At 39.3% G+C, this 6,990-nt stretch overlaps 1 pseudogene; it reads right to left on the bottom strand.

Annotated features, from left to right (window-relative positions):
- Positions 1 to 4,664: 4,664 nt before the first annotated feature.
- LOC137248622 (serine/arginine-rich splicing factor 1B pseudogene) overlaps positions 4,665 to 6,990 on the bottom strand; it is a 71,506-nt pseudogene continuing 69,180 nt past the window's right edge.

Below are 6,990 nucleotides of genomic sequence, written 5' to 3'. Positions count from 1 at the left end.
GCAGACGCACACCGGCCGAACATTTGGTCCTGTCACTGTGTGTCCTGGCGATAAACAGTTCAGGCAGCCATTTGTGGATTTAACGAATTTAATCCTTTCTACCGGGGTTAAATCGCAAAAGCGTGAACAGTTGCGTAATCTGTGCTCCGTAGATTTGCACATTTTACACATTGATTTTGTTGTTTGCTTTGATACTTTTGTTTGAAAAGCACAAAGTCTTTTCGTAGGGGTTATCTGCCTGAGTAGAAAAAATAGGTCTGGCTAGTTTTAGAGGGACCCAGTCAACTCGAAGCGTGAGCAGGGTTTTGTTTGCATTAGTAGGCTGCGGAGAGCGGTAAGAATGGAGTCGACGGTGTTTATGCCGAGAAGGTGATGGTGAAGCGCGCCAACCATCTACCACACACTTACATCGGTGGCCTCACACAATTTTGAATGTATTGGGACCACGACCATGAACCGTATGCAGAAATATGTATATTCCTGTATTTATTTCACTTATTTATTCATCCTTTCGTTTCCACTCATCGGCGGCAAGGTGACCACAGAGACCGATTTGTATGCATGTCTCTCATGGTCAATACGCTACTACTTCATGCGTGACAGTGCTGAAAGCATCGAACATTGGATCAACGTTTTAGTGGAAACCAGGCATAATAAATAGATGTGAGTGCCTTGCTTATTTTCACTTTATAACTCTGAATTTTTATTGATAAGTGATATTTATACATGAATTTTTGTTGAGTTTTTAAGACAGAATTTATTGATAAGAAATTTTTATACATGAATTTTTGACTCGTTTTATAAGTCAATAATAAAATAAATGAATATTACAAACGAATTTTTTGTTCCATTTTATAAGTCTAGTTTTTTCTTCAGATTACAACTTGAAAGATAACTCTTAAACGAAAAGCAAAATGTTTAGATTTTGCTTACACTAATATTGCTTCAAACTTACAGCTATAAACGTGAAAATGGCAGAGGAAACTATTAAAGTTATTGCTTTTCTTTTATTTATTTTCCTTGACTTTACAAAACCCTTAAATGAATTATATAACTTAAAATATATGAACTAATTCCAGAAACATTTACACGATCCGGGGCCTGGTTAGACATTTAGAGTACCAATACACTTATACATATGGACCACTTGTGGCTAGGTCGATGGCATCTTGGAATAACACAGCGGTAATTGAATATGCGCTTAGATCTGGTTAAAATGGAGCCAGTGTATGGCCGCATCAAATTGGGTCTTAATGGAAATGCAGCATCGCCTACGAAATAGCGAGGGAAAGGCTCAAGCGATTGTCTTGAAATTGGTGCGGGGGGCGGAAGTAGGAGAATGTCTTGCATTAATGATTGTCCAAAGGGTGAAAGTTGAAAAATTCCTATAAGAAATAATTATTTATGAATAAGCACTTAAAATGTATGTACGTTCATATGCATGTTTGTACATATTATAAATTATATAACAGCTTTTACCTCCGTCACTTTGGCTGCCATAGCTTTCGATGCTCACTGCAGTGAAGGTATACTTCGCGTCGCAAGTCGTCATCAGGACAATACTAAAAAACTTCTTATAATTGAAATACAGAGAACCTGAACTGGCCGGACACTTGATAGCAATATGCTTGCCATCAACTGCACCAACACAGTTTAGTAAGTTCCACATATTGAAAAAGTCATTACCAATGTCCTTGTACTGCGACTCTGTAGGTTCACTGACGTAGACTGGTGAAAGAAGTCGCCAGATCACTTCACAAGTCTCCAATATAATTTTGCGCACTGTTGTTTTACCAAGTTTGTAGCTCCATGGAATGCTTTGAATAGATACTCCTTGTGACAAATATCTTAACGTTAAATATGAAACAAATATAAATATACAATTACACATTAAATAGCGATACTATACTTACAGCAATACCAAAGAAAGTCTTTCTTCAAATTTAGAAGTAATTCAAACACCTCAGGGGTCATTCTTGTATGGGAAAAGACCTCCGCAGGCTCCAACGTTTTTATTTGGCGAAACACTTGTAGTTGGTAACCAGTTGTGGCCCAATTTTGATTGATTGGATGCACAGCATATCGTCTTTGCCTTTTGTTGCTATTGTTGTACTCTTCGTACAATTAGTACAGCTCACATAACTCCATAAATAAATCCCTCATTTGTTTGTTTTCACTGGCCGTTTTCACAATTTATCTTCACTTTCGTTTTTAGTAAAACTTTCATCAACGCAAATATTTCATGTCAAATGTAAATAAAAGAAAAGAGCTGATTTCTGCGTTGCCACTACGGGCATAAATTTCGCTCAAATGTGTATACGTACCTTATACACGTCGGTGGGTAATTACGGCTTAAGAATACGTGTGATCAATTGATCTACGGCAGGCATCGGCAAATTGGAAATGCAGATGTATTAGTGAGAGCGCGATAATCGCGCACATCACTTGATGCATCGGTTTGCTTAGTTCATTCGCTTATTTCTCTATCCCCCCCTTGGCAACCAACGTCAAACTCCTCAAAACCCGATAAACGCTAATTCAATCTCAACAACTGATGTAGTATTTTAGGGGAGCTTAAAGCGGCCACCAATTTTTAATGGTTTTTCAATTAAAACTACTACAAAAAACAAACATGATTTCAAGATTTGTGGTATTTAAAGAAAAATTCAACAAATTAAAGTTTGTACAACAAGAAAAAAAATAAACCTTATCACAATTCAGCCTTAGGTTGTTTCTGTTTTGTACTAAACCATCCTATCCTAGCCTTCCGTACTTGTCTACTTGGCCAACTCTCTGCCCGTTGCAGGTGCATCGTCCTGTGCAGCAATCGGCCACCAGCTGAGGTGCCCCTCATAAAATTTAATCACCATCTGCGGACACATGATATTAAATTGGTTAGCCGGACCCCACTCGGCCTCTTCCACCCCTTTCCACTTGATTAGGTGCATCAGCTAACCTGATACATAGGCAACGTGTACCAGTTCCAAGGGTTCCAGTCCCGATCAATCCCCGTTGCGCAGCGGTTACTCCGCTCCTGACTACCAGTTCTCTGTTCAACTGAGACAAAAAATTTGTTTGCATATATAACTTACTGGGTGCGAATCAGACATTTCTTACCATTTTGCGCTTCTAATAACTCCTCGAATTCGGAGATAAGATCCGGGCAATTCAAATTCTCCTTCGGTTCCGATGAATTGTCACTACGAGGGTAGCCTTCCCACTTAAGGAGGTATTCAGTTCTACCATTGTACACGAGCTTAGCTTCAATGCGCTCCGATGTATACTCCCCCCGATCGCACTCATCAAGGTTATCCATCGTCGTACCAGTTCTGGTTATTCACCCAAAGAAAAATAAAAATAAATAAATCAATGCAGCTACCGGCTTCAGAAGGGAGATTGACTCGAATTATCAAAATTACATATGTCAAATAGCATTGCTTTGCACTGACATATATCTGGGCAATGGGCATGATCGTATGCAAAAGGTTCCGCGTAGAAATTGGAAATGGGAAAAAGATCCCTAACCTTGAGCAGTATCCGGTACCCTTTGCCACTGGTGGGGAGAAGTACTAGACTGACAAAAGGTCGTAGAAATTGGGAGTGCATATCACTGGGAGGATATGTCCCCTGCCTCGAACAGTATCTGATACCCCTTACCACGGGTGGGGGGAAGTGTCTGACTTGAACGAGGTTTTTAAAAAAAAAAACAAAAAAGTCGAATAATCTCATTCTTATTTCACGCAGTATCTGCTACCCCTTACCACTGGTGGGGGGAAGTAGCAGACTGACGCAAAGTTCCCAGCGTTTTTAAAAAGGTAATCTAGTCGCGTAGATATTTTTTACCAAAACCTGGACTAATCAACCCTTTTTAACTACGGGCTATGTAGACCTTTAATTATGCCCTACCCTCAGTCTCCTAGTGGTTCATTCATACATTCGCACGCTTGCCTCCAAATGTACATAAATAAAATACTACATACCATACGTAGGTTTACTATATCACACATAGATGGGTATTCGTGTGCACTTACCATTTATATCCATTCATTATGTCAATTTTACTACCTTTCGTTTTTTGCGCTTGTATGTTTGAAATTTTAAGTTTCTGTTGTATCTAATCCTAAACAGACAAAATATGAATTAGGACGCATTCCTCCATTTTAGCTGCACAGTCAACTTTGCTTCCACGCTATGTGCAGAAAGGTATACATAATTTAATTAAATGCTTCCACCAAGAACCAGGTCTTACACGCACGTACTGCAGCGTATTTTACCAAACGTTTGTGGCCATCTAATGTGGGCGCCAATGCCAAAACAACATCGGTTGTGTCTGGGAACAGCACATTTGTCGGTGATTTGCCAATATCGTGCAGAAGACTGAAAGCTTCTATCCGTACCGGCATAGAATCTTCGATAGTTTGCGAATTGAACATAGCGCGGAACTTTACAAATGTCGGGAAAAGTACTCATTAAGCTTACACAAATTCAACGGGAAACGCACTTCAAATTTGAATAGGCATAGGAAAATGCTTATACATAAGGGAAGCAAAGTGTGGCAGGATTCGAACCTTAGATACCACTTCTATTTGACTTTAAGTTCTTTGATTTGAAGCAATATGCAAGTTATAAGTTATCTGCATAGATAACCTACATAACTTGCAACTCTCAAAATATTTATTTCGATTCCTTATAAGATTTGGCACATCAGCATAAAAATATGAAGCAGGTGTATGCTCTTAGTAATATTTGCAATATCTAAAATAGAATGTTAAATTAGGTTAGATTCCAGATGAAAATACGACCTTGACCGTTTGACTGTGCGTAGTTGTATGTCAAATCTTCATGAATTCCTCAGTTTTTAAAATTGCTGAATGCTTTGAAACCACTCATTAAAAAGGTTGAACGTGAACGAGATCTGAAAAACGATCGACGTACAGGAGAACCACGACGACGTCGTGGTGAGAATGAACGTGATCTATTGCCACGGAAGTCACATCCCCCACCGCGATCACCGCCATTTCCTGAATCTTCACGGTCCCGTATATACAAAACTTCACCCTCGTAAGCTCTAAATCCGCAATCTTGCAGTGTTTAGCATATAGCATATTTCATACCCTTCGCTCGTATAAATTCAGCAACGCCTGTACCATCCTTCTAAGCAGACATAACCAGCTTCAAGCATATGATCCTTTAAATCCTGCCATGATCAAAATGATGGTAATCCTGTTATCAATACGCGATACTGTGATCGTTTTGTGGGCGCACCACTTCCACCACCACGATCACCACTGCTGCCGTCTCCATCGCGGCCACAACCTCCACCAAAACAACCTGGTCAACCACCTCGTGGGAACTCCACACGCAATCTATAGCCACCATAATCATAACCATCCAGACCAACGAAGGAGACTTTACCAAATTTATGGAACAGATCCTGTATGTCTTCTGTGCGTATATCTGGCGGAAAATTTCCAACGTACATGCGACACTCATTGCGTGACAATTTGTTATTTTAAATTAATTTATGCATCAAGGTAAGAAGTGAATTACAAACGAATTTACAACAAAAGATAGTCCGTCGCTTGCAAGAACGACGGAGTTAGGGGCATGCCTTAACTATGTACGACAAAGTTAAAGGGCTCAGAAATAAGCAATAACCTTTGCTAGTCGGCGTTGAACTTCACGCAATTTTAAGATCGCAAGCCAGTGGTATTGTTCACGTACGTAGGATGTTTGCAAACGAGAAAATAAGACAGTCTCCATTGAGAAAAAAAATGTTAAATCGAATTTCCTTTAAACCAAACCCCTGTACATTTCGCGCATCGTTTACGGGCAAATGCATTCATCTTTTCTGGCGATTCTACACTATACACTATTCTATTCTTCGCGTACATACGACACCGCAAACAATAATCATTACTTTAGTAATTTTAATATCAATAGTTATAGGGGTAACAATTCACGGGTTCTGAATAATGTTTTAGCGGCTAAAGCAACGGCATGTGAGCCGCATGCAGCACATAGGCAATCATTCGCCAGGACGCCATGTGTACCGATGCTGACCTTGTCGACGCGGGACGTCATAGCCCATATTTTGCCGTCCTCCTTTGTTCCACAACGCTTGCTGAAATAATATATATACAATAAACTTACGTTAAATCCACTCCAATCGTTCATGTAATTAGTAAAAGGAGGTGGTTTTTGCAGCCTTTTGGGGTTTTGTATCCAAAGCAACGACGCGGAGTGCAAAATGTAGTTGTTTAACCGAAAAAAAGAATCAAAATGAAAATCCAAGCGCTACGGTGACGTGATTGATTAAAATTCTATAATTTGCAAAGTTATGCTGCCTAAATGAAATAAATTAAAGATAATGATTAACAATCGAAACTAATTCCCAAAATTGAAATACCTACCCTCTTTTTGTCCTTTTCCCCGATATGAGTACGCACGCCTCGCGCTGTGGTGAAGGAAAGAAAAGGCACCGGCAAAATCGTGAGATGTAATCCCGTTATGCCAATTCATAGGAATTTTCCATTCAACACACAGGATTATTACAAGTCTACTATTTATGTATATACACATGTCTGCCTATTTGGGTATATGCACGTATTAGTGCTACACAAAATGTGCAATCACGTACCGAAAACCGAAAACATCAAAAATCGGTACTGGTACCGGTATCCTCTTCACAAAAAATTATACACTTTTTTAACAAAGAAGGTTGTTTTTTTTTTTGTTTTTGTTTTTGACCTCTTTATATTTCTGGGTGGGGGCAGGACTTGTTGTTTTCAACAACAAACATCACAAACAGTCATGATTAAGGGTTCGGTACAAAAATAATCCGACTCCCGAAATGAAAAAGTCCCGAAATGAGATAAAATCAACTTTTTCTATGGCACCAGTGCAACGACAAAATACACAAAGTATATATATTGTAACGAATATTAGCAACACTAAGGGGTACTGTCATATCTAAGCCGATGCTAAGCA

Source organism: Eurosta solidaginis, chromosome 4 (assembly GCF_040869045.1).
Source record: "Eurosta solidaginis isolate ZX-2024a chromosome 4, ASM4086904v1, whole genome shotgun sequence".
Lineage (NCBI taxonomy): Eukaryota > Metazoa > Arthropoda > Insecta > Diptera > Tephritidae > Eurosta > Eurosta solidaginis.
Note: the sequence above shows the minus strand (reverse complement) of the source record. Positions and strands in the feature narration are given on the sequence as shown.